General features: G+C 40.8%; 1 non-coding gene across 1 annotated transcript; it reads right to left on the bottom strand.

Annotated features, from left to right (window-relative positions):
• Positions 1–6,744: 6,744 nt before the first annotated feature.
• On the bottom strand, positions 6,745–6,851 carry Gm23934. Its single transcript, XR_003949334.1, has one exon. It is a non-coding gene; the product is annotated as a U6 spliceosomal RNA (small nuclear RNA).
• Positions 6,852–23,190: the final 16,339 nt, after the last annotated feature.

Raw genomic sequence — 23,190 nt, 5'->3', positions numbered from 1 at the left:
AAGGAAAAGTGCAATCGCCGTGCAAACAATCAAAAGGGCGTCTAACTCTGGAGAAATTTCAAGACTGTACGTACCTTGCAGAGCCTTACGTGTCCCGCAGTTCTGGTTCCACCCCATGAACGGGGGATCTCCCCTGCGCCGGTGTGATGGTATAAAGTTCCCGGGTTCCTCGGGGCCACTTATTGTGATGCGTCCCACTCGACCAGCAAGAAAGACGCAACCACCGGAATCTTCTGCGGCAAAAGCTTTTATTCCTTACTTCTCAGGAAGACCCCGAACCCAGAAAATGGCGCTGCTTATATAGCCCGCAGTGTGACATTTCAGCACCTGATGTGGCGTGACAGCTCCTGATTCGTTGCTTGCCCATCACCCCATTACTATGCCCCGAGATGGGCAGTGACTAGGAGTGAGTTCACTCTCGCACCTGCGTACAAGGCTTGTTTACTAGTTAGGCACAGCGGAGGCCAGCGCCATCTTATAATGGCTATTGCTCGCGGCTCGTGATTGCTTGAAGCACGGCTCTCCACAGACTGAGGGAAAGGCCAACCAGTGACCAGCCCAACTTGGGATCCATCCCATGATGGGCACAAAATCCTAACAGTATTACTGATACTATGTTGTACGTGCAGACAGGAGACTAACATGGCTGCCCTCTGAGAGGCTCTACCAGAAGCTGTCTGAGACACATGCAAATATTTACAGCCAACCATTGAACTGAGGTCAGGGACCCCTATTGAAGGGTTAGTGGAAAGATTGAAGGAGACGAAGGGAATGACACCCCCATAGGAAGACCAAGACTAACCCAACTAACCCATACCTGTGGGAGCTCCCAGAGACTAAGCCACCAACCAAAGAGCATACATGGTCTGAGGCCCCAGCACGTATGTAGTGGAGAACTGCCTTGTCTGGCCTCAGTGGGAGAGGATGTGCCTAATCCTATAGAGACTTGATTCCCAGGGAAGGGAGATACCAGGGGGTTGGAGCACCCACTCAGAGGCCAAGAGGGGATGGAATGAAGAACTCTGAGAGGGGGGGCCTGGGAGGGAGAACATTTGGGATGTAAATAAATAAAATAATTTAAAAAAGAAATCCTTGACACAGGTAAAAAGATAGTGACAGAAACAGATAATGATAAGTGGCATAGGTAGAAAGGAGCTTGAGGGTCTCTTCTACAGTGCTATGGTAGGGTCGTGTGACCATTCCCACTGCATTGAGACAGTGTCTCCTGGAGGAAGGCTCACATGACAGCTCAGGAAGTAAACTAAACTTACAAAGTGCGGGACATCCCTGAACCTTATAAAGCCCGGGAAGGCTGTGGTTCCTGAGGAATGAGGCGTCAGGGAGAACAGATTCTGTATGTTGAGCAGAGAGATGCACGGAATGGGGTTTCATGAGTCATCACCCATGTAGGGGTGAGCCTTTGGGGGCCACTTATACGCCTGCAGGCAACAGCAACAAGCTTAGCAGATCTACTAAGTTTAACAGGTAGAACCATATTTTTGCTCTGTCATCGGTGATATACCTGAGCTAAACAGGCCTATGATCACATCTTCCCCAAGAAAAGGCTCGAACAGAGATCTGGGTGTGGATGGGCCAAACAAAGGATGTTGTCCAACTGCCAAGGCTTTGCGCGCGCACGCGCACACACACACACACACACACACACACACACACACACACACACACACACACAGGCAACCATGTATGTGCACTGGATTTAAAAGGTGCGTATTCTCATTTTTCTGATGCTTGTTCTCAGCTCCTTCCCTGAGTGGGGGGTTGCAGTTCTTTGACAGAGTTTGCTTGGGTTCATCTGCTCAAAGACTCAGACTACCATTTAAAAATCAGACAAATGCAGCCATGTTCCCGGTAGCATTATTTTTTTTTTTTTTTTTTTTTTGATTTTTTTTTTTTGCCTTTATTTTTTTTTCCATTTTTTATTAGGTATTTAGCTCATTTACATTTCCAATGCTATACCAAAAGTCCCCCTTACCCACCCACCCCCACTCCCCTACCCACCCACTCCCCCCTTTGGCCCTGGCGTTCCCCTGTACCGGGGCACACAAAGTCTGCGTGTCCAATGGGCCTCTCTTTCCAGTGATGGCCGACTAGGCCATCTTTTGATACATATGCAGCTAGAGTCAAGAGCTCAGGGGTACTGGTTAGTTCATAATGTTGTTCCACCTATAGGGTTGAAGATCCCTTTAGCTCCTTGGATACTTTCTCTAGCTCCTCCATTGGGGGCCCTGTGATCCATCCATTAGCTGACTGTGAGCATCCACTTCTGTGTTTGCTAGGCCCCGGCATAGTCTCACAAGAGACAGCTACATCTGGGTCCTTTCGATAAAATCTTGCTAGTATATGCAATGGTGTCAGCGTTTGGATGCTGATTATGGGGTGGATCCCTGGATATGGCAGTCTCTACATGGTCCATCCTTTCATCTCAGCTACAAACTTTGTTTCTGTAACTCCTTCCATGGGTGTTTTGTTCCCACTTCTAAGGAGGGGCATAGTGTCCACACTTCAGTCTTCATTTTTCTTGAGTTTCATGTGTTTAGGAAATTATATCTTATATCGTGGGTATCCTAGGTTTTGGGCTAGTATCCACTTATCAGTGAGTACATATTGTGTGAGTTCCTTTGTGATTGTGTTACCTCACTCAGGATGATGCTCTCCAGGTCCATCCATTTGGCTAGGAATTTCATAAATTCATTCTTTTTAATAGCTGAGTAGTACTCCATTGTGTAGATGTACCACATTTTCTGTATCCATTCCTCTGTTGAGGGGCATCTGGGTTCTTTCCAGTTTCTGGCTATTATAAATAAGGCTGCTATGAACATAGTGGAGCATGTGTCCTTCTTACCAGTTGGGGCTTCTTCTGGATATATGCCCAGGACAGGTATTGCTGGATCCTCCGGTAGTACTATGTCCAATTTTCTGAGGAACCGCCAGACTGATTTCCAGAGTGGTTGTACAAGCCTGCAATCCCACCAACAATGGAGGAGTGTTCCTCTTTCTCCACATCCTCGCCAGCATCTGCTGTCACCTGAATTTTTGATCTTAGCCATTCTCACTGGTGTGAGGTGGAATCTCAGGGTTGTTTTGATTTGCATTTCCCTGATGATTAAGGATGTTGAACATTTTTTCAGGTGCTTCTCTGCCATTCGGTATTCCTCAGGTGAGAATTCTTTGTTCAGTTCTGAGCCCCATTTTTTAAGGGGGTTATTTGATTTTCTGAGGTCCACCTTCTTGAGTTCTTTATATATGTTGGATATTAGTCCCCTATCTGATTTAGGATAGGTAAAGATCCTTTCCCAGTCTGTTGGTGGTCTTTTTGTCTTATAGACCGTGTCTTTTGCCTTGCAGAAACTTTGGAGTTTCATTAGGTCCCATTTGTCAATTCTCGATCTTACAGCACAAGCCATTGCTGTTCTGTTCAGGAATTTTTCCCCTGTGCCCATATCTTCAAGGCTTTTCCCCACTTTCTCCTCTATAAGTTTCAGTGTCTCTGGTTTTATGTGAAGTTCCTTGATCCACTTAGATTTGACCTTAGTACAAGGAGATAAGTATGGATCGATTCGCATTCTTCTACATGATAACAACCAGTTGTGCCAGCACCAATTGTTGAAAATGCTGTCTTTCTTCCACTGGATGGTTTTGGCTCCCTTGTCGAAGATCAAGTGACCATAGGTGTGTGGGTTCATTTCTGGGTCTTCAATTCTATTCCATTGGTCCACTTGTCTGTCTCTATACCAGTACCATGCAGTTTTTATCACAATTGCTCTGTAGTAAAGCTTTAGGTCAGGCATGGTGATTCCACCAGAGGTTCTTTTATCCTTGAGAAGAGTTTTTGCTATCCTCGGTTTTTTGTTATTCCAGATGAATTTGCAAATTGCTCCTTCTAATTCGTTGAAGAATTGAGTTGGAATTTTAATGGGGATTGCATTGAATCTGTAGATTGCTTTTGGCAAGATAGCCATTTTTACAATGTTGGTCCTGCCAATCCATGAGCATGGGAGATCTTTCCATCTTCTGAGATCTTCTTTAATTTCTTTCTTCAGGGACTTGAAGTTTTTATCATACAGATCTTTCACTTCCTTCGTTAGAGTCACGCCGAGATATTTTATATTATTTGTGGCTATTGGGAAGGGTGTTGTTTCCCTAATTTCTTTCTCAGCCTGTTTATTCTTTGTGTAGAGAAAGGCCATTGACTTGTTTGAGTTAATTTTATATCCAGCTACTTCACCGAAGCTGTTTATCAGGTTTAGGAGTTCTCTGTTGGAATTTTTAGGGTCACTTATATATACTATCATATCATCTGCAAAAAGTGATATTTTGACTTCCTCTTTTCCAATTTGTATCCCCTTGATCTCCTTTTGTTGTCGAATTGCTCTGGCTAATACTTCAAGTACTATGTTGAAAAGGTAGGGAGAAAGTGGGCAGCCTTGTCTAGTCCCTGATTTTAGTGGGATTGCTTCCAGCTTCTCTCCATTTACTTTGATGTTGGCTACTGGTTTGCTGTAGATTGCTTTTATCATGTTTAGGTATTGGCCTTGAATTCCTGATCTTTCCAGAACTTTTATCATGAATGGGTGTTGGATCTTGTCAAATGCTTTTTCTGCATCTAACGAGATGATCATGTGGTTTTTGTCTTTGAGTTTGTTTATATAATGGATTACATTGATGGATTTTCGTATATTAAACCATCCCTGCATCCCTGGAATAAAACCTACTTGGTCAGGATGGATGATTGCTTTAATGTGTTCTTGGATTCGGTTAGCGAGAATTTTATTAAGGATTTTTGCATCGATGTTCATAAGAGAAATTGGTCTGAAGTTCTCTATCTTTGTTGGATCTTTCTGTGGTTTAGGTATCAGAGTAATAGTGGCTTCATAAAATGAGTTGGGTAGAATACCTTCTACTTCTATCTTGTGAAAAAGTTTGTGCAGAACTGGAGTTAGATCTTCTTTGAAGGTCTGATAGAACTCTGCACTAAACCCGTCTGGTCCTGGGCTTTTTTTGGCTGGGAGACTATTAATAACTGCTTCTATTTCTTTAGGGGATATGGGACTGTTTAGAAGGTCAACTTGATCCTGATTCAACTTTGGTACCTGGTATCTGTCCAGAAATTTGTCCATTTCGTCCAGGTTTTCCAGTTTTGTTGAGTATAGCCTTTTGTAGAAGGATCTGATGGTGTTTTGGATTTCTTCAGGATCTGTTGTTATGTCTCCCTTTTCATTTCTGATTTTGTTAATTAGGATTTTGTCCCTGTGCCCTTTAGTGAGTCTAGCTAAGGGTTTATCTATCTTGTTGATTTTCTCAAAGAACCAACTCCTCGTTTGGTTAATTCTTTGAATAGTTCTTCTTGTTTCCACTTGGTTGATTTCACCCCTGAGTTTGATTATTTCCTGCCGTCTACTCCTCTTGGGTGAATTTGCTTCCTTTTTTTCTAGAGCTTTTAGATGTGTTGTCAAGCTGCTAGTATGTGCTCTCTCCCGTTTTTTCTTGAAGGCACTCATAGCTATGAGTTTCCCTCTTAGAAATGCTTTCATTGTGTCCCAAAGGTTTGGGTACGTTGTGGCTTCATTTTCATTAAACTCTAAAAAGTCTTTAATTTCTTTCTTTATTCCTTCCTTGACCAAGGTATCATTGAGAAGAGTGTTGTTCAGTTTCCATGTGAATGTTGGCTTTCTGTTATTTATTTTGTTATTGAAGATCAGCCTTAGTGCATGGTGATCTGATAGGATACATGGGACAATTTCAATATTTTTGAATCTGTTGAGGCCTGATTTGTGACCTATTATGTGGTCAATTTTGGAGAAGGTACCATGAGGTGCTGAGAAGAAGGTATATCCTTTTGTTTTAGGGAAAAATGTTCTGTAGATATCTGTCAGATCCATTTGTTTCATCACTTCTGTTAGTTTCAGTGTGTCCCTGTTTAGTTTCTGTTTCCATGATCTGTCCATTGGTGAAAGTGGTGTGTTGAAGTCTCCCACTATTATTGTGTGAGGCGCAATGTGTGCTTTGAGCTTTACTAAAGTTTCTTTAGTGAATGTGGCTGCTCTTGTATTTGGAGCATAGATATTCAGAATTGAGAGTTCCTCTTGGAGGATTTTACCTTTGATGAGAATGAAGTGTCCCTCCTTGTCTTTTTTGATGACTTTGGGTTGGAAGTCAATCTTATCAGATATTAGGATGGCTACTCCTGCTTGTTTCTTCATACCATTTGCTTGGAAAATTGTTTTCCAGCCTTTCATTCTGAGGTAGTGTCTATCTTTTTCTCTGAGATGAGTTTCCTGTAAGCAGCAAAATGTTGGGTCTTGTTTGTGTAGCCAGTTTGTTAGTCTATGTCTTTTTATTGGCGAGTTGAGACCATTGATGTTAAGAGATATTAAGGAAAAGTAATTGTTGCTTCCTGTTATTTTAGTTGTTAAAGGTGGCATTCTGTTCTTGTGGCTGTCTTCCTTTAGGTTTGTTGAGGGATTACCTTCTTGTTTTTTCTAGGGCGTTGTTCCCGTTCTTGTATTGGTTTTTTTCTGTTATTATCCTTTGAGGGGCTGGATTCGTGGAGAGATAATGCGTGAATTTGGTTTTGTCGTGGAATACTTTGGTTTCTCCCTCTATGATAATTGAGAGTTTGGCTGGGTATAGTAGCCTGGGCTGCAGTTTGTGTTCTCTTAGTGTCTGTATAACATCTGTCCAGGCTCTTCTGGCTTTCATAGTCTCTGGTGAAAAATCTGGTGTAAAAATATGGAACGCTTCACGAATTTGCGTGTCATCCTTGCGCAGGGGCCATGCTAATCTTCTCTGTATCGTTCCAATTTTAGTATATGTGCTGCCGAAGCGAGCACTCCCGGTAGCATTATTACAGTAGCCAAAAGTGCAGGTAACTGAAGTGTACATTGATGGATGAAGGGTGGATTATTCCATCTTAACAGGGAAGGAGATTCTGTTGCCCCCACAACATGGATGACTCTTGTGGACAGTTACAGAAAAGAAAGAAACTTCACAGAACAAATATGTCGACTTTTATTGACTCGTTCTTTTTTCGGTGGCATATTTTTTATGTGGTTTTTATTTTTGTTTGAATTTACAATTTCATACCATGGCAGCATCAACTTATATGCATTCATTTAAAAAGCAGAATGATTGTTGCTTTAATATGCTAAATGTCTTTTGTTCTCATGCACCGGGACTGAGTTTGTGCGGCTTCTAGGGTGAGGATACATCAACAATTCACATTTGGCTTTGTATGTGGGTGGGTAGTGCCAATCTTAGAAACTGTGGGTGATAATAAAATCCCAGTGCCAGCTTTGTGATGCTTCCTTGTGAGGAAGGTCACAGATGTTCATACAACGTAGTAAAGGCCATTCTTTTGCTCTTGGTTGCCCACAAAAAAAAATGGATAATGATATCCTATTGCTAAATATGCTATCCACATTCATTATAGTAAATAGAGAAACCAAGTTGGTTTTCAACTAGATGGTCTCTCCTCATTAGTTCGTTTTCATTGTCCCAGAGGTGCTATGCATGTTGTTAGAAGAGTGAAGCCATCAACAGTCTTACATGGCGTGGAAACCTCTGACCTACAGTAATGAACCTACCAAGTGAGATGTACCCACAGATGCAATGGTGGAGTGACTCTTAGTGTTCTCTAATTGGATTTGAAACAAGATTCACAAGAAGGAAGTCATACCTGGTATTGTAAACCTGGTCAAAACTCTACGAGGATAAGGAGACTCATAGGCACTATAGGAGAACTTACTATTATTGTTTTAATAATGTGACATGCATCAAACTTCCTTCGAGATATTTGTCATGATATCAAACTGCCTTTTAAATATTTATGTCTATACTTAAAGACATATCTCACTGTTGTCTTTGATCAGTGAGGTTTCTCTTGCTGTGGCCTGTAAGGAATACTGGGATTGAAAGGCTGTTCAAGGCATTGAGAATAAGCAACAGAGGAGTGTTCAGTCCCAGACAATACATAGATACCATTTTCTGTATGTCTTAGTGGCTGGAAAGACTATAAGAGCGAGATGATAGGAAGAAGAGCTGAGAAAATTACTGACCATAACACACCTATTCCAATTATGAACTCACAGCAGTGTGGGGGCCTACTAGGCTTACACAAGACTGGACCAGTCAATAACCAGTCACAGATTAAGACATTCATGGGACCATATCCCTCCCCGTGGAGCTACCAGCTATTGGTGGATGCTGGATGATAGGGGGTAATTGCCCTTAATGTATATTCAATAGAGAGCCCATCAAACTTGAATGGGAAGTTCTGTTGGGGTATATTAGGTATATCTTTGTATATTCAATTGTTAATTCTGTATAGGCAGGGAGCTAAATACTGGCAAGGTCTTGGTATTGTTATCTCTACAGCCTATCACTGGCCTCATATTTTATAAATAGTAACCTTCCTTCACTAGCCTAGAGGCAATCTAGAATTGTATGTGACTGTATGTAATACAGATCTGACAGCCAAGTGGAGGACAGAACTTCTAAGACAGAGAAGGATGCTAGGAGAAGAAATGGGATGTGGGAAATTTGCCAGCAGACATTGAGATAGGTGAAGAGATGGAATAGAATAGAGCCGAGAGGTAGAGCTAGCCACATGGTAGGATGCAGTATCAGGATTAGTCAGGTTAAGCTAGATAGCTGGCTGGGAGACTTCCATACCTAGAAGGCCTACACTTTAAAATATTAAAAAAAACCTGTGTCATTATTGATAGTACTGGTGGGTCTGAGAAGGTCTTGCTGTAAAGGCCCGCATCCATGGGCATTGCCTATCAATCACCTTAGTTAAGCTCAGTGGTTAACAAACCCAAACCCCAAACCTCACCAGTGTGGGAAGGAGACTTGGGAGGAAGGAGTAGAGTGGACAGAGTTGAGAGGGAGATAAAAGAGGGTCTGAGAGTGAGAGTAATTACAATTATACATTATATATATATATGTATAATATATATATATATATGTATATATGCATATATATATATATGCCAAAATGAATTTAATTTAAAATGATTTAACCAGGGTTGGAGTCTATAAAGGAGAGACGTTTTTAAATTCATATTAATCACCAAGGCTAATAATAGAGAGAAAAGATGAGTATTCACCCAAGAGAGTGGGTGTAGACTTGTCAAGAGAAAGTCACCACCGTTTTAAAATTTTCTTTCTCTCTTTATTTCAGATACTGTCTCTTTGTTCTAATCCTCATGTATTTAACAGACATAGGCTCATCACCTTTCCTTCATTTGATTTAAATGCATGTATGTATCAAATACAATAGGATTTTGTTGTTGTTGGCTTTTGTGATACTGTAGATCAAGCCCCAGGGTCTCATATATTTTGAAAAATCTATTTAAATAGTATTGTGCTTTAACTCTCACTTGGTTCTTCCCTCCCTCCCTCCCTCCTTCCTTCCTTCCTTCCTTCCTTCCTCCTTCCCTCTCTTCTCTCTCTCTCTCTCTCTCTCTCTCTCTCTCTCTCTCTCTCTCTCTCTCTCTCTCTCTCTCTCTCTCCTTCTTTCTCTTTGGCTCAAAGTTGCAATGTTTGTAACTATCATAGCACCAAGCATATATCCTTCTAAACATTTCAGAGTATTTTGTCTTATTAACAATTCATATTTGGATGGACATCATTTTTGTCTAGCTCCTATATTGAAGCAATAATTTTTTAGCTCACTCTCTTCAGTCTCTTGTGGTACTCAGGGAATGGTTTCTATGGGACATAAGCTGGAATTGCTGTGTTCTGGGCATGCGCTCATACAGCTTCATGAAGTACTATTAGGGCCTCTTCTGGCTGTGAACTGTAAGGGCCTTGTGTAGCTGTGCACTGTCAGGGCCTCCTATATCTGTGCACCTGTGAATATTTATTGTCACCCACTGTGTGTGAGGGCTCTTATTTCCTGATATCTTCACCAATCTTAGTGTTCTCTGAGGTTCTCATTATAAACAATAGAGGAATGTAAAATACCTCCTGATTTACTTGTATTTTTAATTTATATTTTTCTGATAATTAAGTATAAAACCACTCCACTTAGGTTTATTGTTAACTTTTTGTATGCATGTGTGTGCCTCTGTGTGTGTGCATGTATGTATGTGTGTGTTCATGTCTGTATGTATATGTGCATGTTCATGTGAGTGTGCACACATGAGTGTGTGTTCATATGTGTGCATGTATGAGTATGTATGTTCACATATGTATGTGTGCATGTGTGTGTGCTTGTGAGTGTGTGTGTGTGAGAGAGAGAGAGAAAGAGAGAGAGAGAGGGAGAGAGAGAGAGAGAGAGAGAGAGAGAGAGAGAGAGAGAGAATACATGTACAGTTCCCACAGTGGTGGTCACAGGATACCTTGCGGGAGCCCGTTCCCTCCTTCCATCATGTGAGAGCAAACTCAGGTCATTAGGCTTGGCAACAAAAGCCTTTATGTACTTGCCAGACATCCAGTTAGATCTTCAGTGAGATATCTTTAATACCATTTGCTTTTATTTGTTGTTTCTTTTTAAATGGTTTTCTTACATTTGTTTCTTACACTTATCTGCCATTAAGAATGTTGTATTCTACTAATTGAGCTTTCTGGGCACCCTTACCTGTATCATCAAGACGTACATATTCTTGGGTCAGGGAGACGACTTAGTAAGCAATAATGCTCCCCTTTACAAGCATAAAAATCTAGCTTTGGATTCCCAGGACCCACATAAAGAGGAAGTCGTGGTTTGCATGGCTGTATAGTGCTAGGGAATGGGGAGACAGGGGAGTTTCTGAGGGGCTGTCTGTCTGTCAGCCTAGCCAGTAAAAAGAATAGGGGAAGTCTAGTGAGAGATCTTGTCTGCAGAGAATACAATTGAGAATGACAGAGGAGGCCTCTGCATGCATGTTCACCTGTGTATGCATGTGTATATATATAGGTAGGTATGTATGTATATGAATATATATGTACATACATACCTACCTATATATACATACACATGCACATACACATGAGAGAAAGACAGAAAGAGACAGAGAACAGAGACTGAACATATCATTATTCTAATGTTGAGACATTACCCAGGTATCCCCGTTTCCATAAATAAACAAATACAAAATCTTGTCAACTACTTTGTTGGCATCTGGGGGGATGATAATCTGATTTATTTTGTGCATAACTGAATGTGATATTTTTGTGTGTGTTCCTTTTGTCAGATGTCAAAAGTGTGTTCTAGGAACATTTAAAAATTTCCTTCTTATTTCTTGCTTTGTACAAGTTTAAGTGACATTGCTTCATATTTTGATAGAATTCAGCTGTGCAGTTGTCTGACACTTCTACAGTTAAATACTTCTGAAAGGAACCAGACTTAATGTCTCCCCACTCTTCCTTATTAATTTCATTTTACCTCTTGAATAGCATAAATCAAAAGTCAAAAATAGAGACTCATTCAGTTGTTCCCCTCTGCATTACACAGACATCTGCTCCCATTTCCACCAGCAATATGATCACTAGAAAATGTCATAATCTTGTCTCTACAGCCTCACTTTCACACAGACCATTTCCACAAAGATGCATAAATGACAGAGTTTATAGTGACTCATATTTTTTCCCTGTAGGGCTGCCAACAATCATAAGAGTCCACGTGGCCACCTGGTCCTCTTCGTTTCTAAACACTTGTTCAGTAAATTTTTATCTTACTTTGTAATCATCAAACGCACAAGCACGATTGAAAGACGTAGAATAAAGTATTGGAATAAGCCAATCGTGACTATTATTTTTCTTGCACTTTAATTTATAACTTAGTGAGATATGAATCCATGGGTGGGTTCGGACTGCAACTTGCCATCTCCCCACTTAACCTGTTTGTTTAGTAGTGTTTCCAACATCCATAGGACACTGCGTTGACATTCTGGTCAATAATCACAGGCTCATAATGGTTTTGCAGTTAGTTTTAGGCATCAGTAGATCAATTCCACTCGCTCTTTTAAGAAGGGACTCACAGTGGTTCCATGATGCTACTGCCCGAGACACTCTCTGCCTTTTGAATCTGTTAAATCTTGAATTAAAAAAGAATTCATGTGTTGTACATTCAGCTCTGTATATTTTTCTCTTCCCTCCAAGTCACAAGTTATGTGCAATTTCTATTCCTATAGTTTTAGCCTCTTTTGAATTATTTCAAATATATTTTCTTTGTTTTATTTGCCATTTCCCCTCTTCATCTAGTCATTTTTGTATTTGTAAATAACCTTAATTTTATAAGTCCTTTTCCCCTTTCATTTATTTTCTAAGCATGTTCACTCTTGTTTTCATTGTTCATGTTAGTTTTTGCAGAATATATTTATTTGTGCTCTCAAGTTTTAAATCAATATATATTGATCTAATATATAATATTATATTATATAATTTAATATATTACATAGGAAAGGAAGAATCATCTTCTTCATGGTACAACCACTGATGTGGTGCACATATAATATAGTATAATATTACACATAAAATATAGTATAATAAAGTTCATTATGACATTTTCATACATGTACGTAATATATCTTGATGATGTTCACATTCTGTGGCCCTCTCTTTTTATTAATTGTGTTTATTTTTTATCAATTAAATTTGCTCTTGACAAATCCACATATATATATTTATATAAAATACATACATACATACATATGTATATATATTGGTAATTACTCTCACTTCCATCCTTGTTTATTTCCCTCTCACCCCTGTCAACATCCTCCCTCCTTTCTACAAATTCCTTTCCCACATTCATGAATGGAGAACTACTGGGTTTAATCAGGGCCATCCCCATGACCATTGATTTGGAGCTATCTATTGGAGCTTGGTGAGACAAAGAGTGGATACACAAATCAAAACAATGGCTCCCCTCTCTCCCCTCACTCAGAATCTTTCAGAAGCCGATAGTTTTCCAGGGAGGGGTAGGACCCCATCCCTCACCCATGACTGATCACTGGCAAGACCAGTCTATACAAGCCTAGTATAGATAGCAAACCATAGCTGCTCTGAGTTCAAGACTGCAGAGGCTGCGTCATGCTCAGAACATGGCATTTCACAGCCTTCTTCTTTCCTTCTGGCTCTTACATTCTTTCCCCCAATCTTTTGTCGTGTCCCCCAAGCCCTAGAGGAAGAGCTGTAAGTGTTCTGTGTAGGCTGAGCACTCAGTGCACACTTATTCTCACCCACTTGAGCATCCACGCGTTTACTGTATGTCATTGCAAAGAGAAAGCCTGAGGGTAGCATTTGTCTATGAGGCTGATATTTAGACGGCAGTTAGGTGCTAGGTCAGGTTAACTAAATGTCAGTGGTATGTTCCCCACTAGAGCCTATGATTTCCTCAGCCATGTGTTCTTGGCCAGATTTACTATACCAGACGTGGGTTCCCTCCTGTGAGGTGGGCTTTAGAGCCAGTCAAAGAGTGGTTGGTTGTCTAAGTAACAGTTTTGCCAGCGTTGCATCAGTCGATACATCTTACCTGGCAGATTGATACTGAAGTTGGTAGGGTTCCTGCCTGGGTAACTGTTGCTGTCTTTTCTCCCTGAGCTGCATAAACAGCTCACTGCCACAAATCCCATTCCTCTTCTCAGTTTTCCCCTTTTCTACTTTCTTTTCTTGTTCCTTTTGTGTCTTTTGTTGTTTTTGGTACTTAATGAATGTCATTAGGATTGCTTACTGGAGTGTGGATGAAAGAGTGTTTACCGGTAAGAGTTTGCTTACAGGAGTCTGTGCACTTCATTTGTGCATACGCCATGAAGAAGACAACTCTTCCTTCGCTGTCAAACAAGAACGGCTCATAAATCCTCTGAGATGAATGTGGCTCTATGACTTCCTTCTGTGACAGGGTATTGTCAAGTTTATCTTGTGAAGACCCTGAGTAGGTAGCCACAGCTGCTGTGAGTTCAAGACTCTAACAGCCACATTATGCCATGTTTCACGACCTCCATGTTTGGTTTGCTCCTTTCCACACTCTCCTTCTGAGGGTTCCTGAGTCCTGCAGGAGAGGATGCAGATATTGCACTCATGAGTAGGCATTTAGTAGTTATATATTTTCTGTATTTTGACAAGTCATGAGTCTATACAGTCACCACCATCCACTACAAACAACAAAAAAACCGAAATGACATCAAAACAAAACAAAAAAAAATTTTTCTGACCAAACTGCTAGCAGTATTAGTGGATACAAACATACCTGTTTGGAAGGCAATTTGACAGCACATCTTGTCCATTTAACAAAATGACAGCAGGAGCTTCCCTACTCTATATGTTAATTTTTCATTGAATAAATTATCTGTGCTATGAATTTTCAAATTTTCATTTATTTAAAACTTGAAGTGTGTGTATCTGAGCACATGTATCTATGTCTGTATGTGTGCTGACAGGTGTGGGCAGTCATGCACAGGGCAGAGGCCAGAGGAAAGCATCAGGTGTCCCACTAATTACTGTCCACTGTGTTCTCTCTTGCTGAACCTAGAACTAAGAAGGCAGTAACCAAGCCCCAGAGATCCTTTGGATTGTGCTCCCACAAGCTTTGGGATTACAGTCTATGCCCAGCTTTTAAACATAGGTTCTTTGATTAAAAAAAAAAACTTGTTGACCTTCTAAACAGTCCCATATCCCCTAAAGAAATAGAAGCAGTTATTAATAGTCTCCCAGCCAAAAAAAGCCCAGGACCAGATGGGTTTAGTGCAGAGTTCTATCAGACCTTCAAAGAAGATCTAATTCCAGTTCTGCACAAACTATTTCACAAGATAGAAGTAGAAGGTACCCTACCCAACTCATTTTATGAAGCCACTATTACTCTGATACCTAAACCACAGAAAGATCCAACAAAGATAGAGAACTTCAGACCAATTTCTCTTATGAATATCGATGCAAAAATCCTTAATAAAATTCTCGCTAACCGAATCCAAGAACACATTAAAGAAATCATCCATCCTGACCAAGTAGGTTTTATTCCAGGGATGCAGGGATGGTTTAATATACGAAAATCCATCAATGTAATCCATTATATAAACAAACTCAAAGACAAAAACCACATGATCATCTCGTTAGATGCAGAAAAAGCATTTGACAAGATCCAACACCCATTCATGATAAAAGTTTTGGAAAGATCAGGAATTCAAGGCCCATACCTAAACATAATAAAAGCAATCTACAGCAAACCAGTAGCCAACATCAAAGTAAATGGAGAGAAGCTGGAAGCAATCCCACTAAAATCAGGGACTAGACAAGGTTGCCCACTTTCTCCCTACCTTTTCAACATAGTACTTGAAGTATTAGCCAGAGCAATTCGACAACAAAAGGAGATCAAGGGGATACAAATTGGAAAAGAGGAAGTCAAAATATCACTTTTTGCAGATGATATGATAGTATATATAAGTGACCCTAAAAATTCCACCAGAGAACTCCTAAACCTGATAAACAGCTTCAATGAAGTAGCTGGATATAAAATTAACTCAAACAAGTCAATGGCCTTTCTCTACACAAAGAATAAACAGGCTGAGAAAGAAATTAGGGAAACAACACCCTTCTCAATAGTCACAAATAATATAAAATATCTCGGCGTGACTCTAACTAAGGAAGTAAAAGATCTGTATGATAAAAACTTCAAGTCTCTGAAGAAAGAAATTAAAGAAGATCTCAGAAGATGGAAAGATCTCCCATGCTCATGGATTGGCAGGATCAACATTGTAAAAATGGCTATCTTGCCAAAAGCAATCTACAGATTCAATGCAATCCCCATCAAAATTCCAACTCAATTCTTCAACGAATTAGAAGGAGCAATTTGCAAATTCATCTGGAATAACAAAAAACCTAGGATAGCAAAAACTCTTCTCAAGGATAAAAGAACCTCTGGTGGAATCACCATGCCTGACCTAAAGCTTTACTACAGGGCAATTGTGATAAAAACTGCATGGTACTGGTATAGAGACAGACAAGTAGACCAATGGAATAGAATTGAAGACCCAGAAATGAACCCACACACCTATGGTCACTTGATCTTCGACAAGGGAGCTAAAACCATCCAGTGGAAGAAAGACAGCATTTTCAACAATTGGTGCTGGCACAACTGGTTGTTATCATGTAGAAGAATGCGAATCGATCCATACTTATCTCCTTGTACTAAGGTCAAATCTAAGTGGATCAAGGAACTTCACATAAAACCAGAGACACTGAAACTTATAGAGGAGAAAGTGGGGAAAAGCCTTGAAGATATGGGTACAGGGGAAAAATTCCTGAACAGAACAGCAATGGCTTGCTCTGTAAGATCGAGAATTGACAAATGGGACCTAATGAAACTCCAAAGTTTCTGCAAGGCAAAAGACACCGTCAATAAGACAAAAAGATCACCAACAGATTGGGAAAGGATCTTTACCTATCCTAAATCAGATAGGGGACTAATATCCAACATATATAAAGAACTCAAGAAGGTGGACTTCAGAAAATCAAATAACCCCATTAAAAAATGGGGCTCAGAACTGAACAAAGAATTCTCACCTGAGGAATACCGAATGGCAGAGAAGCACCTGAAAAAATGCTCAACATCCTTAATCATCAGGGAAATGCAAATCAAAACAACCCTGAGATTCCACCTCACACCAGTCAGAATGGCTAAGATCAAAAATTCAGGTGACAGCAGATGCTGGCGTGGATGTGGAGAAAGAGGAACACTCCTCCATTGTTGGTGGGATTGCAGGCTTGTACAACCACTATGGAAATCAGTCTGGCGGTTCCTCAGAAAACTGGATATAGTACTACCGGAGGATCCAGCAATACCTCTCCTGGGCATATATCCAGAAGATGCCCCAACTGGTAAGAAGGACACATGCTCCACTATGTTCATAGCAGCCTTATTTATAATAGCCAGAAGCTGGAAGGAACCCAGATGCCCCTCAACAGAGGAATGGATACAGAAAATGTGGTACATCTACACAATGGAGTACTACTCAGCTATTAAAAAGAATGAATTTATGAAATTCCTAGCCAAATGGATGGACCTGGAGGGCATCATCCTGAGTGAGGTAACACATTCACAAAGGAACTCACACAATATGTACTCACTGATAAGTGGATATTAGCCCAAAACCTAAGATACCCAAGATATAAGATACAATTTCCTAAACACATGAAACTCAAGAAAAATGAAGACTGAAGTGTGAACACTATGCCCCTCCTTAGAAGTGGGAACAAAACACCCTTGGAAGGAGTTACAGAGACAAAGTTTGGAGCTGAGATAAAAGGATGGACCATGTAGACACTAGCATATCGGGGATCCATCCCATAATCAGCTTCCAAATGCTGACACCATTGCATACACTAGCAAGATTATGCTGAAAGGACCCTGATATAGCTGTCTCTTGTCAGAGTATGCCTGGGCCTAGCAAACATAGAAGTGGATGCTCACAGTCGGCTATTGGATGGATCACATGGCCCCCAATGAAGGAGCTAGAGAAAGTACCAAAGAAGCTAAAGGGATCTGCAACACTATAGGTGGAACAACATTATGAACTAACCAGTACCCCGGAGCTCTTGACTCTAGCTGCATATGCATCAAAAGATGGCCTAGTCGGCCATCACTCGAAAGAGAGGCCCATTGGACACGCAAACTTTATATGCCCCAGTACAGGGGAACGCCAGGGCCATAAAAGGGGAGTGGGTGGGTAGGGGAGAGGGGGTGGGTGGCTATGGGGGACTTTTGGTATAGCATTGCAAATGTAAATGAGCGAAATACCTAATAAAAAATGGAAAAAAAAATAAAGTGATTTCAAACACACACAAAAAAAAATACTTGTTTCTCTCTCTCTCTCTCTCTCTCTCTCTCTCTCTCTGATTCTTTCCCTCTCTGTCTCTCTCTCTGTCTCTGTCTCTCTGTCTCTCTCTCTCATGTGTGTGTGTGTGTGTGTGTGTGTGTGTGTGTGTGTATACCATGACATATGTATGGCCGTCAGAGGACAATTTGTGGAAGTCACTTCTTTCTTTTCATCATGTAGGTCCTGGATATTAAACTCAAGTCATCAAACTCAGTGGCAAATGCAAAATTACAAAAACATTTTATGCACAAGTTAATCATGAATGTACTACTTTTAGGTAGGAAAAACCAGAAAGTGAAACCTGTGCTAATTATAGAATCGTGGTTGGATGAATTATGTGCATAAGGAAATACCACGCAGCTGCATACTGAATAGCAAGCCTTTGCACAGCTCAACATCATGCTGGGATATGATCTACAGTATGTGCTACTAAATGAAAACAGTCAAGTACAAAATACTTGGAGAGAGGCACAAAAATGAATCACTTATACTAATTTATTTTTATACAAGGAATAAAAAAAGGTTTTCTTAAACAACTAATAACAACAACAAAAATACACAACAAACCTACAAAAACACACAACAAACCTATGCAGACACACAACAAACCTATGCACACACAAACACTCAGATGAAGAGTCTTTTAATGCTTTGGATTCCTTTCTGGCAGAATAAAAGCTTTTGTTAACTACAAAAAATATGGATTAAACAGAGGCTGTTTTGATTCCTATCAGATTTTCTATTTGAGAGGCAATATGTCTGCCCAGGTGTGGTGGTTTGAATAGAAATGCCCCCATAGATTATATATTTGAATGCTTTGTCACCAGGCAGTGGCACTGTTTGAGAAATATTACAAGGATTAGGAGGTGTGGCCTCATTAGAATAGGCATGGTTTTGTTGAAAGAAGTGGGTCACTGGGTATAGGCTTTGAGTTTTAGAAGCCCACAGCAGTCCCCCCCTCCCTCCCTCCCTCTCTCTCCCCCTCTCTCTGTTTCTCTCTCTCCCCTACCTCTCTCTTTCCCCTACCTCTCTCTCCCCCTCCCCCCCCCCAAAATCAGGCTATAGAGAACTCAGTTACTACTCCAGCAACAAGTCTGCCTGTCTATTGCCACAGTCCCTGACATGTTGATAATAGACTAACTGAAAATTGTATCCAAACCCCTAATTAAATGCTTCCTTTTATAAGAGTTGCCTTGATTGTGGTGTCTCTTCATAGCAATAAAACACTAAGATACCAGTTAATCTTCCTATGTGCTCAGAGGGGACACTGTCAACACACAAGCAATGATGAGCAGGGCATAGGCAGACCCTAGCCAGTGCTCAGAACAAATGTTCCCCCCTCCCCTCCCCTCCCCTCCCCTCTCCTCCATTCTCCTCTTCTCTCCTCTCCCTTCTTTTCTCCACTTTTAAAAAAATAACTTTTATATAGTTTTTACAATCCAGTCATTGCCCACTTCCCAGTCTGCCCTCCCACAGTTCCTCATCTCATTCCTCCTCCACCCCCATCCCATCTCCAAGAGGATGTGCCCCCATATCACCTAGCCTCCCCACTCCCTGAAGCCTCAAGTCTCTTGAGAGTTAGGTGCATCTTCTCCCACTGAGGCCAGACCACGCTTTCTTCTGCTGTATATGTGTTGGGGGCCTTGGACCAGCTTGTGTATGCTGCCTGGTTGGTGGCCCAGTCTCTGGGAGCTCCCTGGGGTCTGGGTAAGTTGAGACTGATGGTCTGCCTATGGGGTCATCCTCCTCCTCAGCTTCTTCCAGCCTTCCTAATTCAACTACAGGGGTCCCAAACTTCAGTCCAATGGTTGAGTATAAATATCTGCATCTGCCTTAGCCAGCTGCTTGTTGGGCCTCTAAGGGGATAGCCATGCTAGGCTCTGGTCTGTAAGTACACCATAGCATCAGTAATAGTGTCAGGCTTTGGAATATCCCCTTGAGATGGGTCCCAAGCTGGGCCAGTCAGTGGACAGCCTTTCCCTCAGTCTCTTCTCCATTTTTGTCCCTGCAGATCTTATAGACAGAAACAATTCTAGGTCAGAGCTGTTGTGGGATGACAACCCTATCCCTCCACTTGATGCCCTGTCTTTCTTACTGGAGGTGGACTCTACGAGTTCCCTCTCCCCACTATTGGGCATTTCATTTAAGTTCCCTCCCTTTGAGTCCTGAGAGTCTTTCACCTCCCAGGTCTGCTACTTTCTAGAGGTTCCTCCATTTCCCACCCCACAAGGTTCCATATTTCCATTTGTTCTGCTGGCCCTTGGGGCTTCTCTTCTGTCTCTCCATCCCATACCTGATCATGTTCCCATTTCCCCCTCCCTCTCCCACAAAGGTCCCTCCTTATCTCTTCCCACCTCAATGATTGCTTTCTTCGTCCTCCCAAGTGGAATTGAAGATTCCTCACTTGGGCCTTTCTGCTTATTAACTTTCTTGATTCTGTGGATTATATTCTTGGTATTCTGTACTTTTTTGGCTAATATCTGTCTAATCAGTGAGTACATACCATGCATGTCCTTTTGGGTCTGAGTTACCTCACTCAGGATGGTATTTTCTTGTTCTATGCATTTGCCTGCAATACTCATGATGTCCTCGTTCTTAATAGCTGAATAGTATTTCATTGTGTAAATGAACCACACTTTCTGTGTCCATTCTTTGTTGTGGGACATCTGGGTTGTTTCCAGCTTCTGGCTATCAAAGATAAGGCTGCTATTCCTTTTGCACCCTCACCGCCCTTTGCTCTCCACCTTTCAGTCAAATCATTAAAGCTAAAAGGATTTTGTAATGCTGCCAAGGGACTGGCCTTGTCACAGGGAAGAAAACTGCTGAAAAAATGGTCTCAGGTAATCAGGGAGAGGGAGACAGTCTAGAGGACAAATGCTTTGAGGTTCCTCTGAGCCCTTCGCTTTGCAGGTTGATGTTCAGAGGTGTGCACTGCTGTTGCACTGTCATTACAGGGAAAATAGAGTGCATCATTTGTTGAGCCCGTGGTTCAATCAGATAGAATGGACGAAATGAATTGAGTGTGAAACATTTTGATTTTTCCCTCTTTTAAGAGCTAAATCTTTAGGTCACACACACACAATTTTAAAGAAACAGAAAAGTTGGTGATTGCATCATTGGTCTTCACAGCGGTAGTTAGTGTAATGTGTGCACATGAAGTTTGTTTCCGTGATAGAGAGAACCACAAACACGGTGTTATTTCTAGTTACTGAAATGCTCACAGTAAAGGAAAACAACCAGAAATAGGAAACTAAACTGATTTTAAAATCTAAACAGAAAGATTAGCTTGGGACGTATTTCCTTCTATTATTTTCAAGTCAAACCTCTAAGCTACCTAGCAGCAGAGAACACCATCCACAGGCTAGACTGTGGTTGATGAATGGCACTAATAGGAACCAAGTCTCCCTAGATGTGTGGCTGTGTTTACATCTAGAATACATGAGTTTTATATTTTGCTGGAATATCTCATCAGAACAAAATACAAGGGGATTCCTACAGATAATTTGGAGCATAGCAAGAAGGTTCAGAGCTCAACAAGAAAGGGTACCCACTGGCCAAAGACTAAATGACTTGACTATCCAAACAGAACATAGCACCTTGTAATGAATTAAAACAATCAAACATTGAGTTCATGATAACCCTACACTCCAACTGAAAGAACTATGAGTGTCTTGTTGATATTACTCACCTTCTCAAGTTTATAAGGAATCAGTGGATAACTCCAAAAAGAAAAGGAGAGAAAGAAAGAAAGAAAGAAAGAAAGGAAGAAAGAAAGAAAGAGAGAAAGAAAGAAAGGAAAGGAAAGGAAGAAAAGAAATAAGTGAAGGAAGAAACCACTAAACAAATAAAAAACATAGGTTCATGTTCTTTATGAACTGTTCCTCAAATAAGTGAATCTTTGAAAAGGATAAGAGTAAGACTCATGCTGGGCGTGGTGGCACACGCCTTTAATCCCAGCACTTGGGAGGCAGAGGCAGGTGGATTTCTGAGTTCGAAGCCAGCCTGGTCTACAGAGTGAGTTCCAGGACAGCCAGGGCTATGCAGAGAAACCCTGTCTCGAATAAACAAAACAAACAAACAAAAAAAGAGTAAGACTCATGTTCTATGTTATAAATGAAGTGTCAATTGTATGAAGGAATAAAGTGAGAGTTTGAGTTTCATCATTTTACAAATGCCCAAAACTCAACAAAGAAGCTGCATTGATAGCTGCTCAGAGAAGGGCTTTTAATCTGATTATTCATAAGAGATGTGTAGATATGTTTATGTCTTGATGCTGACATAGTAAGAGACTTAAAACTTCACCTAAGGATCACTTCTAAAACATATTAATTAAAGGCAAACCTTAATCAATCCCCTAGATATAGCTACTGGTTTATTAAAAAAAAATGAGAGGCAGACACATACATTAAATAACGTAGGGCATTAAAAGGAAAATTCAGACTATAAAATGTTATACTTGATAAAAAAGTAAAGAGAAATGGAGCAGAGATAGTGGAGAGGGAAGGGGACAGGGAAGGAAGGGGAGGAACAGAGAGGTGGAAAACCTATCAAATCTTTCAAGATGTTGGAAATACGTAGATGCATGACACACCACTAGTCATACGTATGTTGGTAATGAGTATTTCCTACTCACTGTGGCTAATGAGACTGAGGAACTGAGGTGCTAAATTTCAAACTTCCTGGAATCTTAATAGGGCCATGGGGAAATTTGAAACTTGAGTGGATACATATTTAATATTAAGAAATCTTGTCAATTATTTTGCATGAAAGAATTATAACTGGACCCAGGCCGTGGCAGTGGTGTACGGCTTTAATACCAGCACTTGGGAGGAAGAGACAGGTGGATCTCTGAGTTCAAAGCCAGCCTGGTCTACAGAGTAAGTTTCAGGACAAACAAGGCTATACAGAGAAACCCCGTCTCAAAACAACAACAGCAAAAAGAGTTATCTCTGTGTTTTTATGTAATAGCATATATTTTATGGAGAAGCAGGGTGACTCTTCTATTAAGATGACTTGTTAATGGCAACCAGATACCCTGATAAGTTCTAGGTGACAGTGTTAGAGTAAGAAATGAGATAAGGCTTATTCTTATCTACATACATTAGCTATTATTACATTACAAAAGCTTCTACATTCTTGATTTTAATGGAAGACGCACATTAAACTAACTTGTTTGTAATTAGTAGCTGCTCATTCCATGAAGTCACAAATCTAATGTACCCTGCAAAGGCTATGGATAATATGATGTAAAGTCAAAGTCTTCTAGTCTCCTTTAAGTAAGCGAAGTGTATGTGTGTGTGTGTGTGTGTGTGTGTGTGTGTGCGCGCGCACACACACTCATAATACTGAGAATGTGATTAGTGTCAGTAAAATG

The sequence above is a fragment of the Mus musculus genome, chromosome 1 (genome assembly GCF_000001635.26).
Source record: "Mus musculus strain C57BL/6J chromosome 1, GRCm38.p6 C57BL/6J".
Classification (NCBI taxonomy): Eukaryota; Metazoa; Chordata; class Mammalia; order Rodentia; family Muridae; genus Mus; species Mus musculus.
Note: the sequence above shows the minus strand (reverse complement) of the source record. Positions and strands in the feature narration are given on the sequence as shown.